Source organism: Ambystoma mexicanum, chromosome 1p, assembly GCF_040938575.1.
Source record: "Ambystoma mexicanum isolate Mex_15411 chromosome 1p, UKY_AmexF1_1, whole genome shotgun sequence".
NCBI lineage: Eukaryota > Metazoa > Chordata > Amphibia > Caudata > Ambystomatidae > Ambystoma > Ambystoma mexicanum.
In genome coordinates, this window is record NC_090921.1 from 358,116,232 (window position 1) to 358,137,212 (window position 20,981).

A 20,981-nucleotide genomic window follows, 5' to 3' on the forward strand; every position below is an offset into this window, starting at 1 on the left:
CAGTACGACTCCGTGCTAAGAATCATTGAAGGTGTGCAGTTTGTGCACCCCCAATTGAAGGGGCCAGCTTAAATGCTCTAATGTGTTGATCACATGCACAGCGGTAGTAGCTGCACACCTCTCAATTGGAATGCATATATTGCCAGATCTCTTTCAGTGCTTATTCAAAGTGCCCACCCAAGATCAAAGCTACAGTGAACTGAGGACAACTCTTATTTGGCTTTGTTTTTCAGGGGATCCAGGCAATAGACTGTGGTCATGCTATTACGGTCATGTTGCAGCAGGCATATAGTTTCTTTAACATACAGTGATATATACATTTCATGGAGTGTGAGTCAAGACAAGGAGAGATGAGTTAAACAAAGCACAGAAGATATTACAAAATGGTGGTCATGGGGGTGCTTACCGTGCATCATGGACAAATTAGATTCTATCACTCACCCCCTAAAAAAGAGAAAGAACGGGCAAAAAAGGACACCCCCATACACGGTACACGAGCACCCAAGAGTTGGTACATCTGTGACACAATGGGTCCAGACGATGGAGACACCCCCAACAATATTAATGGAGGGGATCGGCGGCATTGCATCAAAGAGACAGACGTTAAAGGCAACAGGGACATTGTACTTCTGGGACAGGCACCAACGTGGAGGCAGAAGGAGCAAGGGGAGCCTTGTACACCAGGAGTAGTCAGATCCATGCAGAGATGTGCCACAATAAGGTATCCCAGGGTAACATGGGCCTGGTCCCCTACAAGCCTGTTAGTGAGCTCGTTAATTCCTCTTCAGAGAACACATACTGGACTTACAGATGGGAACCTTTGCACCTGGAGGAGAGATTTCTCTCAGCGAATATAATGTTGCACTTGGCCCTTTCAGAGAAAGCCCACCGTCGAAGAACGTTCATAAAGGCATTGTAGGCTTCGCTGTGGGCTGAACCGTGGTGACGCTTCAGGGCAGATTGTTAATGAGGTTATTGCAGTGAGAGCCAAATAGAATGTGGCCATACAACTCAGACTCCTTCTCCATTTAACCAACATTTATTTCTGGTTGGTTACTTCACTTAAGCCGCTGTTAGATCCACACAATTATACCATTTTTCACATTATCCAATCAAGGGGTCCCTGGATAACGTATTGAAATTGTTTCAATCAATGGATTATGTTGTCAGGAGTAGACCAGTGATTATAACAAATCTTACTCTGGTGAGTTACATCCACATCCCTGAGGCATAAAACTGGCATCAATTGCCAGCTGGGCGCGAGAGGGGACATCCGATCTTGCTCTGTGATCTGTGCCTGGTGGGAAGGACATTTCTGCGGTCATTAATTGAATTAGATCACTCAGGGCTCTCACAAGTGAGAGATTAAACTCAAAATGCTGCATTACATGTGTCTACTCTGTGGTTTACTTAGAATGGATTTAGTTAATAGCAGGATGAATATCACACACCCTCTTTACTTCCGTGTGATGGAGAGAGGTCCGGGCTCTCTCCCTTCTCTCTTTTTCATCTCATGTACAGAGTAGTCTAGAAAAGCAGGGATAAAAGAGTAAGAGACTTTATTTTGTTTATATCTTACTCAAAAAACAAATAAAGGTCTAGAAAAAAACATTCAAATATCCATTTTGACATATTAAAGAAAGATGACGTGTCGTAAGGAAACCAAAGACATCACAGAAATGCGAAAAGAATACATGCAAAGGAAGGGTAATCACAGGAAAGACAGTTCACTCCTTTAGGAGTATGGTCCTCCAATGGAATCTATTTGATCACTGCGTCGCCCGTAACTGTGCTGATGAAAATGTTGACGCTAATTATAGCGTGGTGCGGTGATCAAATAGATCACTTTACCCACGTCCACCAAATCCGCATTTCCCTACCTGACCCCCTCACCCCACTTACCTTTACTGCGGCACACTTCCGTGTGCACCACCGACTCCCCACTATCCCTGTGGTGTCGTTTCCTCCCACTTACGTGGGTCGGAGCTGACTCCGCAGGGTGCCTTTGAAATTTATTTTAACTTTCTTGTCCTCTGCTAACCAAAATGGTAAGCGGGGTACACCCCCGCAACCCTTGACTCCTTTTACTGCCCCCAAGGAGAATGGGGGATATCCCACAACCCCTGCTCTGCTTGGGTTCAGTAATGGCTGTCGGTAAATGGAAATACATCAAAGTCACGCTAACTGCCTAGATGCAGTTATGAGGTCAGTTGACCTCTCAGTTTACAGGTAATTATTTTCACTTTCGCTTGACTGACCATGTTCCCACCCCATGCCCCCATTTGCAGTTGCGTACTGTCATTTCAAAAGTGTAGGGTTTTTTGTTTTTTTGAAACTATTTCTAATCTATTAAAACAAGGAGTGAGTCCAATCTTTTAAGTTTGATATTTTGGTGTCTCCTGCTATCACAATTCAGGAGAACCTATTTATCACATTTGGAGGAATTAAAGCTAGTCTACTGAATCTTTCTGACCAACACTTACAATGAGCGGGATCATAAGATATGCTTTAGAGATCCAGTTGCCAGATATCAAATCCTGCTTGTAATGTATATTTCATCTTAACCCAGTATGTTTGAAACAGATATCTTCAGTTGAATAGAACACACATTTACATTGAAAAACAAGCACTTAAGAACTAATGTCATCCATCGCCACACTGACTCCACATCAGATGCATTTAATTCTACCTTCCGTTCCATCTGAACCTTCTTCGAAACGCTTATGGTAGGAGTCTGTAACCTGATGATCTCCAGATATATTGGATTATAGCCCCCATGACCCCTCAACATTCAGTAGGCAGGCTAAGGCTGATCGATGCAGTCCAAACCATCAGAAGAGGCAAAGGTTGCAGACTCTAGCTCTATTATTGTATTGGTTCAAAGTGCCCACTTATCCTTCCAATACCATTGACTCTGATATCTTCAGTGAATCGGAATGCAGCATTTGGTTCTATATCCAAAAGGTGCCATGTGTTAATATCTCCACAAAATATTGCGATACAAATATATTGCCATATTTGTGCAGTGATATTGACCCATGGACCCTGCGGGGGACACCCCTGCAACCCCTGCATTATTTTAAAATGTGCGGGAGACATACCGCTCACACAAATTATCCCGCCCAAAAATATTGCCTATGGCGAGACCAACGGCCATATCTACAGCCATATTTTTGGTGGGGATATTTTGTAGGTATACCATCCAAAAGAGCATTATCATTCCACACTGCCAGAAAATTCGAAGCTCTTTTTAGCAAGTCATATCTTGCTAGCACCCCATCTCAAATACCACATCTCACTTGTAAAGGGTAAAGGTAATAAGTTACCAGCCAAAATCTGCCCTATTTTCCAAATTCCCTCTCACACCTTTTCCATAAAAATACCACCCCTTACAAACTCCTCTTTACAGGTGTAATATCCATTATGTCTGACTTCCTAACTGACTGGCACTAGTGTTTTCTCACTGCCATGAAAATACAGGGAACTTTCATATGTTGGTTACAGTCATGTGTTACCAAGGCTAGAATGAATGGGATGGGCGAGGGACAGGATGGTGTTAGTCTAGTCGTTACTGTCATTTGTTATACAGATGGATTTAATGGGATGGAAGGGGACAGGATGGTGCTAGTCGTTACTGTCATTTGCTGTAAGGATGGATTGAACGGGATGGAAGAGGTACGGGATGGTGATAGTCGTTACTGCCCTATGTTATAAGGATGGATTGAATGGGATCGTCCCAGTGACAGCCAGAGATGACATTCACATGGGGACTATCTGAATCCCAGAGTTGTGTGGTGTTCCTCTTTAACCCACTCATGAGCCCAATGTTTTGACAGCTAATTGGCATTTGGCATAATTCCCAATGGCCAATCCGTATGTCATGTCGAGTGGCAGTGCAGACATGGTTGTACTATGTTTCTGCTGACCTTCCCTACACCAATCTCCATGAGGATAGCTTGGTACTCAGAGCTGTACATGGTTTTCTTTGGTGACCTCTGCCCTGCCTTCTTTCCTGCCTCCCCTTCTCCTGATAGGGTCCTCCTCAGAGGGAGCTTAAACCTCCTTTCTGGGACCAGGACACTCAAGCCCATCTTAAAGTACTGCGCCCCTGTGAGTGGAGTGTCCCCCTCCTTCTTGCTCTCTGCCTTTACCTTCGCTGCTTTCTTCAATTTATTTCTGCTTGTTTTCTCCACCACCCATCTCCAGGCCTCTGCCACCATTTGCGCTGGTTTCTGCCATTTCTTTCTGCTTTTTTTCTCCCCCACCCATCTCTAGGTCTCTGCAAGCATTTTTGCGCTGGTTTCTTCCATTTTCTTCTGCCACCCCGCACAATCTCCAGGCCTCTGCCACCATTTCCACAGGTTTTTTTTGTTTTTTCCTGCTTTTTCTCCCTCCCCCATGTCCAGGCCTCTGCCACTATTTTTGTAGGTTCCTTCTGGGGTTTTTTTGCAGATTTTTCTACCCTCCTCCCCCATCTCCAGGCCTCTCCCACCATTTTCACTGGTTTGTTCTGTTTTTTTCTGCTTTCTCCCTGCCCCCATCTTCAGGCCTCTGCCACCATTTTTGTTGTTTTCTTCCTTTTTTTTCTGCCACCCACCCATCTCCAGGCTTCTGCCACCATTTTTGCTGGTTTCTTCCATTTTGTTCAGATTGTTCTCCCCCTCCCCCATCTCAAGGCCTCTGCCACCATTTTAGCTGATTTCTACCTTTTTTTATGCTAACCCCATCTCCATGCCTCTGCATCCTTTTCACTGATTTCTTCTGTTTTTGTCAGTCTTCTTTCTTCTTTAAATAAATATCTTTAGTTCACCTTTCCAGGCCACTCCTGTACCTAGTTTTCTTTGGTGACCTCTGACCTGCCTTCTTTCCGCCTCCCCTTCCCTTGATTGGGTCCTCCTCAGAGGCAGCAACCTAACAGTGCTCCCCCAGAGCAGCTCTGCCCAGCCAGCCCTAAACTAAGGGCCGGAGGCAAAGGGCAGCTCCTACCGAAGAAGCTCCAGATGGTGTCTGCCGGTGTGTGCCGGAGAAGCAGGAAACAGGTAGCCATCAACCAGCAGCAACTGACAAGGTAGGTGAGATCTGGACAGGGGGAACAGCAATTACTGCTCCCTCTAGACTGTCTGACCCATCTTGTCTTACCTTATTCTGATATTATCCAAGAGCCTGTAGTCTGTTGCATATATCTAATATTTAGCCTGTTTTACCTAAAAAAACATCAGTTTAAGTATTACTGCATCTACTGTGAAAACCAGCATGCATCACATCTAGACGGATTTGTGAAGATTAGCTTGTATCACAATTAGACTATGAAATACACCATGGGATAAGTGCTTCATCCACTAAACATACACACCCAGGACACACTCTGAGGAGTCCAGTGTACACCCAACTTACAGGCACACATTGAAGCGTCCTTTGTATGGTGAAACCCAGCATTTTTCTCCCACTATCTAGGATTCTAAAATATAAGTGTGTTTACCCATTGCCTGCCATTTGCGACTCCTAGAACCCCCTTCACTCAGCAACACTGAGCAACCACTGAAAGCAAGTAAAGATAGCCAGGTCACTGTCTAAGTTAACTAGGAACCCATCACTGTCCTCCCAACTGCGCTGCCCTCTTCCAACACATAGTACCCCACAGGAGCCCTGCTTAGACAGGCCATCCATAGATAGAGAAACACCAGAACCGAACCCACTAATTGGACAACCACCCATAAAGGGCATCGATCTATCGCATTGCAAGAGGATAAGACCCTCTAACCCAAACTTAGCCAACCCAGGGTGGGGTACACACCTTCATCAGCCAGGTAGAAAGACCACTAGAGTAACACAGAGGAATACTGCCACTCCTCAACATGCCTGCCAACTAGGCAGACAAATTACAATATCAAACGCACAGGATAATCAAAATTGTTTGAGCACAGAAATGCAAAGAAAAAGAGATAAGGAAAACCTGCTAACCCAACTTGAAAACCTCAACCTTCTGCATACACCTCCCATACAAAAACTCACACAACCACCTCTCTGCAATCAGCAATCCACACTGCACAGACTAGCAACACATAACCCGGTACAACAGCACATGGGAAGTCGCATCAACCTGAAAACAGCACTTAATCTCAGCGAACGGTGCAAACCGAAATGAAGCTGCCAACAGGACATCACAACTCTTACTTTCCTATTCCCACTGCACCCTACTAACCCCCCCACGCCCTCATTTTTTCACACCCTCCTTTTCAGATCCACCAGAGTGTCTGGGGACCACTCCGGTGGTGACGGTGCACGGTATAAATACCTTTAACATTAACCTTATTACTGGGGCTGTTTCTACCTTGTATTTGGATGAGTCATTTATCCTCTCTGGGTCTTCCTCTACGTAGGTCATTTTGCGGCAGAAAAAAATAGCTTGACAGGTTAGCTGTCAGGGCAGTGTTTTTAGCATTTTAATCGAACTGAACCACATAGAAAATCTGAACATTTATAACACAATTCCATTGGCCAGCTTCTTACTAAATAGTCCATATCCAGATGGAATGTGAAATATACTATTCTCGGAACTGGCAGACCAATTGCATTATTACACAGGAAATCAGTCCATTAGGGAGAAAAACAACCGCTGCTGCTTTTCTCCGGAGCGGCGCTAGATTGAAATATGCCAGGCGGCCAAATGGACTTCTGTGCATACATTCACAGCCGGGCATGCTGCAGACAGGGATGCCAAAGCTACTGGCAGATTTGGCAGAGCTGCCCTGAAGTGGGTTTTGCTTATAAATTTTTGCAAGTACATGATTTATAATGGAGAATAACCATATATGGCAGTGAATGCAGGTAGATTCCTATTCACAAGGCTGTCTGCCAGGCACCCCAGGCACCCCTATCCACGAAGGCTTAGAGTTAGTGGATTGCCCTGCTTCCGGCGTAGTGCAAACCGAAAGTGCCCTGTGCTTGCATGCTGAGGTGCAACAGGCGGTTGTACATGCTGCGAGGTGGGAATATAACCATTTGTATTGACTTTCCTATGTGTGGTGTTAAATGATCCCCCCGGAGCCCCAAGGTGGCATTGTTGGATCACATTGTTCCGTTACCTATTATGCTTGTTTTTGTTGTTGTTCGTGATATATGAAGGCCCTTTGTCGCATAGTACTTCATAGAGTCACTCCATCATTCATAGCAATGATGTAATGACCTTGGATACTGAGCGTTGAACCATTGGGACACGTGACCTTAACCTCAGAAAACCGATGCTATCCGTTTCCCCGTGTGGGGGTCCTAGTACAGCGATGTGACCCCGCCGCACATGACCTCCTCATCCGGGTCAGACTTTCAGGTCAGGCTGTCGAATGTGTAGAAATACGTGTACACTTCCTTTCGGTATTTATGGCAGGACTGCCCTCTTGTGTACCGTCACGCACACCTGAAACCGAGAGCAGCTTCGTGGCAAAGATCAGGTTTCGGTTTCAGTGCCCTTTGGTGACCCGGACACCGGATCCTGACCCTCGCCCACCCCCTCGGCCCTACAAAGACAAGCATTACATTGCTCCGAGAACTTGTATTACAGACTCTCGGCCTGTAACTAAGCCTCAGAGGTGCTAATGCCTCGTGTTACCTTAAAAATTACTCTAATTATTGGGTTTCGAGTGTCCTCTCAGCCTTCAGCATCTGCCGAATGAAGGTCAATGCCCCTCCCCACCCCCCTCACATGCCCTACAGAGCGCAGACGCCAGCTGTGGCCTGGAAACCGTACCCTGGTCCCAGAGTGGCGCCTCAGAGCAGGGCCACTCGCATGACCTCCGAGGGTTATTTGTCACGTTTTTAAAAACGTGACGCATGGCGACCAGTGACATAGCTGAGTGGGTGCAATATTTGCTCCAAGGGTCTTTGCATTCACTGCCTCATGTCCTCTTCTTGAACCCAGCTGGCTGCAATTACTCATGGCTCTTACCCTTCCAAGGTCAAGAATCATTGTAGAGACTAGAGACTATTCCGTTTCTGGTGTTCGATATTTATACATGCTATTATTAATATAACGTTTTTGTTATTACTATTGGTATTATGTTGTAAAGATATGTAATAGAAAAAGGGTAAAAGTTGTTAAGCAGAAATTACAAGATTACAAGATTTTTCCTTAGGCTTGCTTTGAAGTGATAAATCGAGTGTAAAAATGTACTGGCGTCAATACAATTCTTTCAAGAAAAACTAAAAAGAAGAAAACCGAAAAAATAAATAATGAACCCTTTCCAAACCGATTCTCAAAATGTCCCCAAATGATTCGACATGTATGCAAGGGGGGGCTTTTTCTGGCACATGGAGCTCTAAAAAACAGCCACCTTAATCAGCTCATGTAAACGGAGCGGTGGTCTCCCGGGAGCTCTCCCTCTGGCCAGTCAGAACTCCTCCTGGGGACTGAGGACTTCTGCCCTGGGTAGGGATAGGCAGCTGGGGTGTGTGACTGGAGCCGTAATTGCAAGTGCACCTGCGGCCATGCTGGACTTCTCCCTTAGTTCAGTCAGAACTCCTCTGCGCTGGACAGTGATAGGCACCTCGAGTGGGTGACTGGGACCCTAGACAGAGACAGAACCCCAAATGCACTCGCGGCCATCCGGGAGTTCTCACTTGGGCCAGTATGGAGCACGCCTAACTCTGCCCTGCATTGGGGGAGCCAGCTGCAGCCGGTGGATGAAACCACGGAACAGAGGAAGCGACCCAAGTGCACCTGCAGCCATCGTGGATCTTTCACTCGGGCCAACCAAAACTCTCCCTAGGTCTCATTGGACTCTTCCCTTGGAATGGGGAGCCAAATAGGGTGTGTGGCGGGAGTTCCAGACCCGAGGTATTGACCCAAGTGCACTTGCAGCTATCCTGGAGCTCGCTCTCGAGCCAATCAATACACCTGGTGTCGTGCTGGAGGCAGCGCCCCAAGCAGACTTGCGCCATCCTGGATTTCTCACTTGGGCCAGTCCGAACTCTTCTGGGGCTTGCAGAACTCTGCCTTGCATTGGGGAAGCTAGCTGTGGGGGGTGGATGAAGCCACAGAACAAAGGCAGTGACCCAATTGCATCTGCGCCCATCATGACCAGTCAAATCTCTTTCTGGAGCTGGTGGGACTCTGCCCTTGGAATGGGAAGCCACCTATAAGTGTGTAGCTGGAGTCCCGGACCCGAGGTAGTGAGCCAAGGGCACTTGAAGCCATCGTGGAACCCTCAATACGGCCAGTAAGTACTCCTCCTGGGGCTTGCAGAACTCGGACCTCAGTAGGGATAGCTACTTGGGTTGGATGTCTTGAGGCTGGACCAAAGATAGCGACCCAAGAGCGTGTGCAGCCATCATGGAACGCATGTCAGTCATAGTTTAGCTTCCTGAATAAGGCTTGACTCCTCTGAGGCTCAAAGGAAATCAGTCACCTGCAGCCATCATGGAACCCATGTCAATCATAGTTTAGCTCCTTGAATAAGGCTTGACTCCTCTGGGGCTCAAAGGAAATCAGTCACCTGCAGCCATCATGGAACTCATGTCAATCATAGTTTAGCTCCACAAAGAAGGCTTGACTCCTCTGGGGCTCAAAGGAAATCAGTCACTTGCAGCCATCATGGAACTCATGTCAATCATAGTTTAGCTCCACAAAGAAGGCTTGACTCCTCTGGGGCTCAAAGGAAATCAGTCACCTGCAGCCATCATGGAACCCATGTCAATCATAGTTTAGCTCCACAAAGAAGGCTTGACTCCTCTGGGGCTCAAAGGAAATCAGTCACTTGCAGCCATCATGGAACTCATGTCAATCATAGTTTAGCTCCACAAAGAAGGCTTGACTCCTCTGGGGCTCAAAGGAAATCAGTCACCTGCAGCCATCATGGAACCCATGTCAATCATAGATTAGCTCCACAAAGAAGGCTTGACTCCTCTGGGGGTCAAAGGAAATCAGTCACCTATAGCCATCATGGAACTCATGTCAATCATAGTTTAGCTCCACAAAGAAGGCTTTACTCCTCTGGGGCTCAAAGAAAATCAGTCACTTGCAGCCATCATGGAACTCATGTCAATCATAGTTTAGCTCCACAAAGAAGGCTTGACTCCTCTGGGGCTCAAAGAAAATCAGTCACTTGCAGCCATCATGGAACTCATGTCAATCATAGTTTAGCTCCACAAAGAAGGCTTGACTCCTCCTGGTGCACAAAGGAAATCGGCCACGTATCTCGGCTCAGATGAACAACCCTCCATTACAGATTTTTTTGTATGCTTCAAGATGGAGACAGGACTTGCTGTGATTCCACCTGGATCCTCTAGTAATGCTGAGCTTGTATTTCTAATATGGAGAGTCCCCTACCTTGAAGGCTTTAAAGGTCGACAGTATACTTTAAATGCAACTCTTTTTTTTATATTGTCTTCCGCGAGTCACCGTTTTTTGGAATCTTTCTCTTATGGATCAAGTTTTCTTAAATTAAATGCTATTTTCAGGGCAGTTGTCTACCGACTGAATCTTTGCCTTCATCCTTCAAATGATCATGCAGTGAGTTTACAATAGACAGAACTGTTGCATGAACTAATGCTGCCATGTTCACCTCTGTAACTGGCTGAAACGATGAGAAATCCACCGCCTGCTTCGGTGACCAGCTTTTTCCGTTAGTTTCATCTTTTGCACTAAATTTATTTTCCTCAGTTGAGGAGTAAAGTCTGCATTCTGCCGAATTCCTCCTCTGCTCCCGTGGCATGAAAAGTACACCACTGCTGTACAAGCATATGAGGGAGCAAGAAAGGCCCTGCCTGTCACAGGCAAACCCTACACTGCAAGATGCATACTTAAAATGGCTAGACGAGAAACGTGTGGTTCAAAATAATGTCTTGAATACATCTTAACCAACCAATATTGTGCCTGTGGTGCCGACCAAAGTCTGTGCACAACTTAAAACGCAGATGCAACTTTTTTTATATTAAGCATTCAATGAACTTGTAGCTTTGTCAAGATCTGAATTATTACCATGGTTTAAGTATAAATGATAGGTTATTTAAAACGCACTTAATACCCAGAGCTTTCTAAGCACGGACCCGGGGATCGAACCTGTGTTGCTCTGTGTTGTCTTGCTTCCAAGGCACTTTGCCCCTGAGCTATTCCCCCGAGCCTTATATATATAATTGTGTACACTTTCGAAAAATATATGACAGACAGTTTTGAGATTGTTACTTTTTCTAAAAAAATGTTCATTTGCAGGTTGACCCAACCCTGTATTGTATATGCACAGAAGAAAAGCTATTCATATGTGATGTTTTTCTTTGCTCTATTAAAGGATAGCCACTGGGCAGGCAAGAGGCTGATTTCCTCGGTCCTTGTCAGGCAAGTGTGAATCTATCTGAAGTCCCCTAGTGAGAACGATTTCTGTGGCAGATCCTCAGAAGGCCACGTGTTTCAGGCTAGACACAAGACATGGGATTTGTGGGGTACTAATGTAAATCCTGGGTCATTTCCCTCTACTCTCTGTGTGCTGAATGTAGGTGGCGCTCAGTTTAGGCGAGACTCCAATGGCCAATTGATTAGACTTAAAGCCCTGCCATCAGGAGTAAGGGTTTTCGTATATTGTGCCAAGCCATTGATTATTTACAGTAAAATAAAAATTAGATTAAATAATGTCCTGGCAACAGGGGTTTAATTTGGCATAGACCAAGAACATTCCAGGATAGACAAGACCTATTTTCATAACTAGGACACTGGAATATCTCCCTCTGTTAAGATTGCCGCATGCAGAGAGCCTGGGGGCGGGGGAGTAAGACAATCTTGCCAAGCTAGAGTTCTGGATCTCTGTGTCTGTGGGCCTGGCCGTATCAACTGGACTCTATCCATGCTATTTTACAAGGACACCGGTTCTTGCATTATTAGGTAAGCCAGCCCAAGATTCAGCCTCTCTCAATCCTAGGGAACAAGAAGCCTTTCTGACAGCATGTGACCTCCCTTCCAAAGATTCTGCCTGGAGCACTGAAGCTTCTGGTCATCAGGAGGCCCTGTAGGGCCTGCCCTGTAGTGTTTGATTGTGCCAATCCTAGGAGTGCTAAGCGTCCAATGTGCTCCAAGCCTCATCAAACTCATTTGGAGCCAAGTGGAAAATAAATCTGGGATTCACTATCATCAGTGTGCTGGATTTGATGATCTTCAGTGCACCGGATTTCATTATCTTCAATGGTCCTGGGTCCATCTTTTTGAGCACGCACCGTTGATTCTATCATCTTCAGGGACACTGATTTCATCACTTGCCTTTAGTGCGTCACTTTTGCCGGAGGTTCTGCACCCGTCTCCTCAGTTAGGAAAATGTGCCTCACCCGATGTACATGGTACTGTAAACTCCGGTATCACCCACATCTGTGCCTCAGAGAAGCCAAGTGCCCCATCTCGACTCAAGGCTTACCCTACTGAAGACACGTAGGCATTTTTTTTAAATACAGTTTAGTGGTAGCAAGTTAATACATACTTTTTTCATATCTTTATGCTGATGTTTGTTTGAGATTTAGATTATTTATCTGTTCACAGTACTGTATTGAAGTTTTTTCGATTCGGCAAACCCCTGGTGAGAAGGCTGGGTTCAGCCTATACTACTTACAAGTGTGCAGAAGGTGAGACAACGGCCAATGGAGCACAGTGTGTAAGGAATGGGGCCAGGCCTGCCACATAGACACGGACCTTCAGCAGAAAAATGCGGGAACCAGAAGGAATCTATCAGGCAGTGCCTTACATCTTAAGATATAATATGATAGGTTATTTATAACGCGCTTAATACCCAGAGGTTTCTAAGTGCGGACCCAGGGATCCAACCTGTGTTGCTCCGTGTCCTGGAAAGAGTCGGGGGTTCTGGTGTGCAGGGTGAGAAGTCAAGAGAGAAGGGGTGGAAGTAGGGTGGGGGCAGAGGGCAGAGGTGAGTGTGAGGGGGTAGGGGAGCGAGAGATTGGGAGGATGGGGTGTGGTAGAAGTGGTGAGGAGTAGAGAGTTTAAGAAGAGGACCAGTCTTGTTTTCTGAATTTCATGGGTTGTGGTGCAATAGGTGTGTGAGAGAGGGTAGGGGGGGCAGAGGGTGAAGGAGATGATGCTATCGTTCTTGCGAGGGCGAGATGTGCTGCTTTCAGTGAGGGGAAGGGATGTAAAGGGATGGTTTGTTGGCGGGGGTCGAGAAGCTGTTAAGGGGGAGGGAGTTGTAGGGGGTGGGCAAGAGGTGGAGAGTTCTCTGATGGGCTAAGGGGGAGGGACAAGGGGCAAGGGGGAGCAGAAGTAAGGGAGGGATGTTCCTTGGAAGGTGCAAGTAAGAAGTGGATTCACGCTGTTTGGAGTGCCATAGGGGTCCCCTGGCTTGGGAGTTTGATAGTGGGGGTGGTGTCTTTGCGTGGGGTATCAGGGAGTTCTCAATGAGTGTCAGAGGGAGGGTGGAAGACGATGGGTTAGGGTTGGAAGGGGGTGGGGAATAGGCTTCTGAGGAGGGAAGTGTTTGGCGCGCCAAAGTGAACCTCTGATTTTAGAGTTGGATGCAGGGTGGTGGTACGAGAGTGGGAGAGCAGCGTCAGGATGTAATGATGTGCAAGAGGAGGTGTCTAGGGATGTGCTTGGGGGGAGAGACGGGGGTTCGTGAAGGTGGGTGCTAGAGCGTGGGCCAGGTGCCATGGGGGGGTGAGCGATAAAGGGGGTGGAAGGCGGAAGGCAGGGAATCGGGACGGGGGAGAGGGGGATTCTTATGGGCAGGGGTCTCCATCCAGTGTTGGGTAGCTAAATATTGAAAAACTAGTAGTGGTGAATAGGGATTGAAGAACTAGTAGTGGTAGATGAGGGCCGTGACTAGGATCTGGAGACCATGGTAGTTGGAGATGGCTAAAGGGTTTTGGGTAGGGTGGAGGGCTAGATGAAGAAGTGGCATCTAGAACGTAAGTACATTACAGTACTATCTCAGGCAGCACTTGTAGTTGTAGGGGGAACGAGTGAAAGCAATTTAATTCTATAGCGTAGGTAGGTAAATCACAGTGCCACCTCAGGGGATGTTTTAAGGTTCAGAACCAGAATAAATGAAGCAGGCTAAACCTGAATAATTCTCTGTGTTTGGCACTGGGAGAATACAATACAGTAATATGTAAGGTCCACTATCTAGATTTGATACAGGCTAGCAGCATGATTTCTCAGTGATTGAGACCAGCAGAATACAACACAGTAATATCTATGGTCCACTATTTAGATGTGACACAGGCTAGCAGCATGGTTTTTCGGTGATTGAGACTGGCAAAATATAACATGACAGAATCTTGGTGGGCTATTTAGATGCAAAAACAGGCTAACAGGAACAATTGCTAAGTGTATATGAAAGGCAGAAAAGAACACAGTAATCTCTTGGGCACACTATCTAGATGTGAGACGGCTAACATGAACACTTCTATGTGAGTGGGACAGGCAGAAACAACACAGTCGTGTCTTCGGCTCATTATCTAGATGTGAGACAGGCTAACATGAACAATTCTATGTGAGTGGGTCAGGCAGAAAACAACACAGTAGTGTCTTGGACGAGCTATCTAGATGCCAGATAGGTTAGCAGGGACAATTTCTAAGTGACTGGGAGTGGCAGAAAGTACAATATTATCACTGGTCAGTCGGAATTTCTCAATAGAGGGTGGCGAAGGCTAACATTTAAAGTTGATTGGATAATTTGTAAAGTGGCAGGGCTTCCCGGGTAGAGTAATTTCTCTACCCCCACCTTAGCCACGCTTGCCTTACTAGTTGTTGCTGGTTGGTGGCTGGTTTGCCCTGCTGTCACCTGCACACACGATGTGGAGCTGCTTCTGTTGGAGCTGCCCTTGGCCTTGGGGCCCTTAGCCGCAGAGGCTGCACGGGCAGAGGGCTGCCCAGGTAGTGTTGGTTATGACTCAGATGAAACACCAATCAGGGACAGAGGGAGGGCTGGGAGGCGGGAGGCGGTAAGGTGGAAATTAGAGGCTCAGAAGGTCGACAAATGCACAACACTCACCAGAATCCCTAAAATATTGCTGTGTGCCCTATACCCCTATTGTGTCCCGTGTTATCGCAGTGCGCGCCCAGCCCCCTCTGCTCCCCCCTTATGTCACTGTGTACCCCACCCCCTCTGGTCCCCATGATGTCTCTCTGTGCCCCCAGACCCCCTGGAACCCCTCCATGTTGTTGCTGTATGCGCCAACCCCTGGTCCCCCGCAATGTCACTGTATGTCCCAGCCCCTCTGGTCCTTGTGTACCATTCCCTCCTGTCTGTGTCTTGGCACATGCACTGTCTGGGTGTAGCTAGGCCGAGTACAATGGCTAGTCTTCACATTCTTGCTGTCGTAGCCTGTGGGAGTGTCTTTGCGTGTACCCTTGTTACCTCCCTTGTCGTTGAGCATTTTTGAAGGGCATTGTGTTTGGGTCCTGTGTGGATGAACCATCATATTTCATTTCACTATGCTTACTCTCTACTCCACACCATCACACAATTAGAATTCAGCTACAGCCCTCGATCAATTCGGCCTACCTGCTCACATGAAAACTATCCCATGTACACCTCATCATTCTAATAAAACGCAGCTATTTCCCACAAAAATAACGGCCTAGCTGCACACATAAGCGTCCCACAGGCCTAACGCAGCCAGAACCCAGTCTTGGTGTCAACCCGGCAGACTGCACACATTGAACCGATATCAATACCACCACACCTAATGCTAGAATGCAGCTACGATCAAGCAATTTCATCAGCTGCACACTTAACTAGTGCACCCAAGCACCCTTTGACACTCTACTCTTTCAACAGACCTGGACTACGGTCCCCAAGGGCGCTATATAAATGCCAAATAACATAACATATAAATGTCCACAAGAACGGCTGAGTCATTCGTCATGGTCAGAGGGCAGGTAGTCTGGCCCAGCAGAGGTAGAATGCTGGATGCAGTTATGTTTTTTTTAGCTCTGAGTTAGCGTGGGGGGCTTATTGGCCACATGGAGTAGATGTAAGCTTGGACAAAGGTATGGTGAAAGTTATCACACCGTGGTCTGGCCAGGGGCAAGATACATTGGATGTGACTGAGATATTGCAGTTTGAGTCTGCTAACCAGTCGAGAGTCCGACCCTTTGAGTGTGTAGTGTTGAGGATATCTTGGGTAAAGCCTGAAGCCGTCAAGGCAATGGCTAATGAATGGGCATTGGTGTTGTTTTCATAATTCATGCCAAGGCTTAGATCCCCAAGGAGGAAGGTCTTTGATGAGAGATTAGTGTTTGTGGAGATGATGTGTAGGATATCATCTTCGAATGAGAGTAAGGATCCTGGGTCCCAGTAAATTAGATGAATTACCAGTGAGGTGGTGTGCAAGAGAGTCAGCTTTGTTAATAGTAGTTCCCCCAAGTTCAAGTGTGCATTGCTGATTTCTCTAATGGCTAGTGAGTTCCTGGCTATGACGGCCACTCCACACCCTCTAGAATCGTGTCTATCTTTCCTAAAGACTGTGTAGTTAGGGGCTATAGGTAGTGAGAGGGCTGGCCCTGATGCTGGGTTCTGGCACGTTCCTGTGATTGCGAATAAATCGAGCTTGAGCAAGGAGATAAGGTCTTGGATATCCGCTGCATCTGCCGTCAAGGATCTAGCATTAATAAGGGATCCTTTAAGGTGCTCATTGATGGGTGTTTTGATCTTGAGCCAGATTTTGGAGAGGATAGTGCCAAGGGGCACATTGGGTGATTATGTTGCATAGAGGTGGGTGAGAGTGCCCCACTGACTTGTTTGCATGGGCAGTGGTTGAGTGTGGCTCTTTAGAAACTATTAACGCCGGGAGTGTCAATCCCTTTATAGATGTGATATCATGGGTGGGCGAAATGCAGTTGTCTGGACTTTTTTTTAGCTAGTGGGGAAGTACTCTTGTTTGTGTGCTGACGCTCCATGTAAGGCCTATTAACTTGGTTGATGGAAGCGGTGTGGGTGCGTGACCTAAGGTGTTTGTTCCTATGTGCAAGAGGCAGTGCATTGGAGACATTGGCAGACGGCTGTGGCGCATGTGTGAGTTGGATGGTTAGGCTGTGCGGCCGTGGTGCCGCTGGGTAATAGCCGGTGAGCAGCTCTTAGGCCTATGGGGGGCTTGCATAAGATGAGGGACGCCAAGGAGCATAGGTAGTACAGTGCACAATGCAGCATGAGGAGAGAGCATAAAAGGGGGCGATTGAATGAGGGTCCGGGAGCACAACTTGCTTCATCAGTGAGATGGTATTGCCAGTCGGCTGAATGAGAACGTACCTTTGGAGGTGTAGATGGTGGTGCCCGTCCAAGGCCGTACAGGGGCAGACAGGCATGTGCCTTTCCTGTCGACCTTCCTGGAGGTCACTGGCTCTGCCTGCCAGTTGTTTTTTATTTATTTATTGGATATTTGTAAGGCGCCTATAAAACAAAAGTTGTTTCATCCATATTTAAGGAGTCCATGGATTTGCGCTGCAGCCGATCAGAGTCGGTTGTAGGCACCATGGAGGCCTCTGCAGAGCAGCAAACGTTAAGGGGGCAATCTTCCCTCTGATGCGAGCGGCCATGTTGGAAAGGGCCTTCAGCTGTATTCCAAGGCATGGAAGTTCACTGGATGGCATTGTGAGGCTTGCTGGAGGGGTCCCAAGCACGGTCCCTTTGCACTGGGCCCTTTGAGCATATAAAGGGAACACGGGGACAAACAGGCCAGATGTTTGATTTAATTTCACATTGTAAGTTTGTGGTTTGTGGTGATTTATAAGTAAGGCGCTTGTTTGAGATACTATAGAGAAGCTCAGGATCCCGGTAAAGCGTCTGCAGGTGTCAAAAACCAGGCTCTCCTTAGGATCGCCCCTCATTTGATCCCGGAGACCCTGGTGCCGAATTGCCTAGTACGTGGTATTCGTGCAATATATGGAATCTGGTTTCTAAAATCTTCACCCCGGGTTCCTGGGAGTAGGTGTGAGGTAGCACCAGAGTTCGGCCATTAATCTGCACGGTCTGTTCCTTCATGCTGCCGCAGAGTGCAGGCAGAGGGGTACAGGAGCTGACAGCCGGCGCCTCACTGGCGATTCCAGCAGCAAGGCTGCCTGCCTGCATCGAGCCTCGGCAGCCGGGCGGGCGGGCGGGCGGGCGTGCTCCCTCACACGGCCATGATTGAAAGAGAAGCCGGGCCATCCCTCACCTTAACGTCTCTTTACTGTCTGCTGCCCGAGCTTCTGACACTTAAGGAATGTATTACGCTTTATTCTAACCAGGACCGGGCTCCTCTCTGCAAAGCCTCACAGCGGGGGATGTCCTCGCGGTGCCACGCGGAGAAGATTTAAGGCAGAGTCCAGAATCCAGCATGTTTGCATCATAGGGCGAAGCCAGTAATTGCATGCACAGCTGTAGATAGACTGATGGGGGCAGGGAGACTGGCGAGTGGAGGGGTGCGCAAGGCTGGATGGGTGGGTCTGGGTGATGGGCAGATGGATGGAGAGATGCTAAGAAGTAAATAGTTCTACTGAAGCAGAGAGACTGCCAGAGAAAGGATGCATTTGAATTGATGGTTTGATTTCTAGCTGAGCAATATTAGCAGAACTGCCTTTAATCTATGTCCATTCTGTATCCTTCACTCCATCCTTTTACCCACCCCCCACCCCTTCTCTCTTCCGTCGTCTCACTCGTGTTTCTGCCACGCTGTCCCTTTGTGTTATGTATCCATTCCGCCCCCTATCTCTCTCCTCTGTCAACCCGTTCTTCTCCTTTGCTTCCTCTTTCTGCCCCTTCGCGCTCGTCCGGGGGTCTCTTATTTGCCCCTCTTCTCCCTTTCCTCATTTGCTTGCTCTCCCTGCCCGCCCTCTCTCCCTGTGGGTTCTCTCGTTATACCTCGCGCGCTCCCTCATATTTGTGTAATCTCCTCTCTCTGTCTTTTTCTTGATCTTTCATTTCCGTGCCCCCCATGGTCTCTCTTTCCTCCCTCTGTGGATGTCTATCTCATCCTTGCTGCAACTGTCGTAATTGTTTGCATTCTCCCTCCCTTCTTTGCATTTTTTGCTCTCGCTCTTTTTCTCACCTCCCTCCCCTCCGATTTACCTCTTCTTCTCTCTATTCCCTTCCTTGCTATTTCCTTCTTTGGATTTCGCCCTTTCCCGCCATTTCTCTGTGATGTGTAAACTTCCTTCCTATCGATTCCCCTCTTCCCTCCTCACTCTCTTCCCACCTTGCTTTATTTGCCACTCTGTCTTCTTTTGCTCGCCTTTTCACTGGGGGTGTGATCTTTCGTCCACTTCTCCCTTTGCTCACTCTCTTCATTCTTCGCTCACCTATTCTCGTTGCTTCATTTCCCTGTCTGGATCCCCTTTTGTTCCTCTCTCACTGGGGTGTGTGACCTTCCTTCCTCTCTCTTTTTCTTCTACCCTCCCACCCCACCTTTGATCACTCTGGTCCTTCTTCACTCTCTTCCCCTCCTTCATTTATTTCCTTCTCTGACTCTCGTTTTGTTACCCTTTCATTGGTGTATGTCTCTCTTGTTCTTCTTCCCCCCTTTGACCACTCCCTTCCTTCTTCACTCTCTTCCCCTCCTTGCTTAATTTCCCTTCTCTGGCTCGCCTTTTATTACCCTCTCACTGGGGTGTGTGATCTTCCTTCCTGTCTCTTTTACTTCTCACCCACCACTACCTTTGACACTTCTTCCTTCTTTACGCTCTTCCTATATATTACTATATCACCCACTTTGGCTCTCCCTTTGTTCCCCTCTCACTGGTGTTTGTGATCTTCACTCCCCCCCCTTTTATCACTCCCTTTCTTCTTCACTCTCTTCCACTCCTTTCTATATTTACTTATCTGGCTCTTGTTTTGCTCCCCTTTCTTTGGGGTGTGTCTCTATTTTTCTTCTCCCCCTTTTGAACTCTCTCTTCCTTCTTTACTCTCCTCCCCTCTTTGCTTTATTTCTCTCTCTGTTCATCCTTTTGTTCCTCATTTCATTTGCTCGCCCCTTTGATCACTCTGGTCATTCTTCACTCTCTTCCCCTCCTTGCCTAATTTCCTTCCCTGGCTCTCTTTGTATTCCCCTTTCATTGGTGTGTGTCTTTCTTTTTCTTCCCCCGCCCCCCTTTGATCACTCCCTCTCTTCTTCTCTCTCTACCCCCCCTTGCTTAATTTCCCTTTTCTGGATCTCCTTTTGTTCCCCCTTTCGTTGGGGTTTGGGATCTTCCTTCCTCTATCATTAATCCCCCCTGCCCCTGATAACGCTTTTCCTTCTTTACTCTCTTCCGATCCTTCCTCGTGGACTCTCCTTTTCTTCCCCATTTCACTTGGGTGTGTGATCTTTCTTCCGGATTCTTTTGCTCCTCTCCGGCCTTCCTTGCAATGGCTTACACTACGTTTTGCCTGGCTGTTTCATTTACATTCATGGGCGCTTTCTTCTGAATTCGTAATTAACTCATTCTTCCTTTCAACCTCCTTTGCCCCCTCTTGTTCTCTTCTCTACACTGTCCTTTACTCCCACACCCCCAACACTTTTTATTCATCACTATTTGCTCGTCACCCCACTTGCTCCATCTTGCTGCACCACTTTGCTCCCTCACACTATTGCCGTATTTTCTTTCCACCCTCCTTTGGTTGTTTTTTCCATCGCACATGTTTGTTTACCCTCCTTTATCACCCTAATTTCTTCTATCAACTTCATTCCCATGTGCTTTTTTTGGTCCACCTACCTTCACTTTCTCTTACCTTTGATTTCTCTTCTTCTTCATCTTCTCATCTTTCCCTTCCAACCTCTTTAAAATTCCTCCCCTTTCTCTCGTTCTTCCTCCAATTCTCTGTTACACACCCTCTTACTCCTTCTCTTTTCGCTCTCTTCTCTCCATCCTTGTGCTAAAATCCCTTCTTCGTACTCTCTGTACTCCCTTCTCCACCCCTTGCTCTCTCCAAATGACACTTCTTTTCGTAACACCTGCCCATACTCAATCTCTATTCCATCCACCCTCTGCTGTTCTCTTTCTTTCTCACTCTCTCTCTCTCTCACCTTGCTATCTCTGCAAT

At 47.2% G+C, this 20,981-nt stretch overlaps 1 protein-coding gene across 2 annotated transcripts in view; it reads left to right on the forward strand.

Annotated features, from left to right (window-relative positions):
• Window positions 1-20,981, forward strand: part of KCNN1 (potassium calcium-activated channel subfamily N member 1) — a 742,449-nt gene that overhangs the window by 440,350 nt on the left and 281,118 nt on the right. The window lies entirely within an intron of this gene.